At 64.3% G+C, this 1,491-nt stretch overlaps 1 protein-coding gene across 2 annotated transcripts in view; it reads left to right on the top strand.

Moving 5' to 3' along the window:
• Nucleotides 1–1,491, top strand: part of SIX4 (SIX homeobox 4) — a 9,574-nt gene that overhangs the window by 1,293 nt on the left and 6,790 nt on the right. The window lies entirely within an intron of this gene.

Below are 1,491 nucleotides of genomic sequence, written 5' to 3'. Positions count from 1 at the left end.
CCACCCCCATCCCGCTGGCTTTGAAGTTGCCACTCTCCACCGGGTTCTGGCGGGGCGAAGGAGGCGCGTGTGGACGCCGGCGAAGCAGCTTTCACCGAGGCCCGCGAGGCTGGCCGGGGTCAGCACCTCCGTGGGGTCACCCCCGGCCCGGCGCGCGCACACGCCCCCGGGACCCCGGGGTTCAGCCGCTCCCGCCGCAGGCCGGCGCTGGAGGTCGCAGGGGCCGCCGCAGAGGGAAGAGAGTGTAGTGGGGGCTGGCGACACACAAGGGGTCTGGGGACGTCGAGGTGTCCTGTGACAGAGTTAATCATTCACGCTGCCCGCGGAGGTTCCCAGAGCGGCCGCGGCAACGTGGGGTGCTGGTGCGGCCCGGCTCTGCCGTGTTTTGAAACCTGATTCTGAACTCCTTCGGGTCGGGTTTCAGCGCCGCCGGGGCGGCCGGGCTGACGGCAGCGTCCTCGGCCCCCCGAACGCTGCCTGGCTCCCTCCGGGTACGGCAGCTGGGGGCGGGGGTAGGCTGGCAAAGGCAGACGGCAGGAAAGGTGTGGGGGCGCTCTCAACCCAGCGCCTCCTGGGGCGCCCACCCTGTTGGGCTTGAGCTTTTTGAACGGCAGGGTGTGTTACCCCCTCTGGGAGAAAATACCGGATTTTCCACCTCTTTTGTGCGTCCTCCGGAGTCAGACGCTTGGTGTGCGTGTCTGTGTGTATTGTTGCACGAGGCAAAGTAAGGAGAAAGTCGCCTAAAGACATGGTGTCACCAGCCCCGCGGGGATAGCAAAGACAGAATCCAACAGCGGCTTGAAGGTTCTGCTCAGGGAAGGAAGCTGGGAGCCGGGAAGCGGCGAGCCGGCCCATCTGGGCCAGGTGAAGGTGATCGCCCGGCGCGTTCCAGAGCCGACCCGCCCTGGCCGCCCCTGCGACCTCGTGGGGTGCGACGGCTCCGGTGTTCCTCGCCCAGGGCAGGGAGGGGGCGCAGCGCCCGACCTGGCGGTAACCAAAACAAAACGCGCAGGGCGCCGAGCGGGCCCCCCTCCGCAGACGTGCTGAGAGCCGCGGAGAGGGCTCGGCGGGTACTCCCAGCCACCTGCCCCGCGCGCCTCGGGCGCCGACTGGGGACCGTGAGTGGGGAGCGGGCAACTGAGCAAAACGCTGTGACCGAGCAAGACGCCCTGACTGAACGAAACACCTTGACCAGACTGAAACCAAAATGAAGCAGGCCATCGCTCTGCCTCCCTCTCGCATGTCTCTGCGGTGTCAACTGTGTTTGACTCTTGTTTCTCTGTCCTGGGTATTTCCTGTCTATGGATCCTCAATGGAAGGGCTTTCATGACTGGCTCCTTTCCCTCAACGTGATGGTTTTGAGGTTTACCTATGTCGTATCGTGTGTCAGTGTCTCTTTCTGTGGCTGAATAATATTCCACATATGCATTGGCCACGTTTTCATTTGTGCCTCTGTTGGATGATGGACAGTGGGCTGTTCCCGCTTCTTGG

This window comes from Carlito syrichta, unplaced genomic scaffold (assembly GCF_000164805.1).
Source record: "Carlito syrichta isolate Samal-C Ts95f unplaced genomic scaffold, Tarsius_syrichta-2.0.1 Scaffold99436, whole genome shotgun sequence".
NCBI classification, from domain to species: Eukaryota; Metazoa; Chordata; class Mammalia; order Primates; family Tarsiidae; genus Carlito; species Carlito syrichta.
The sequence above is the reverse complement of the archived record's forward strand: the minus strand, read 5'-3'. Positions and strand labels throughout refer to the sequence as shown.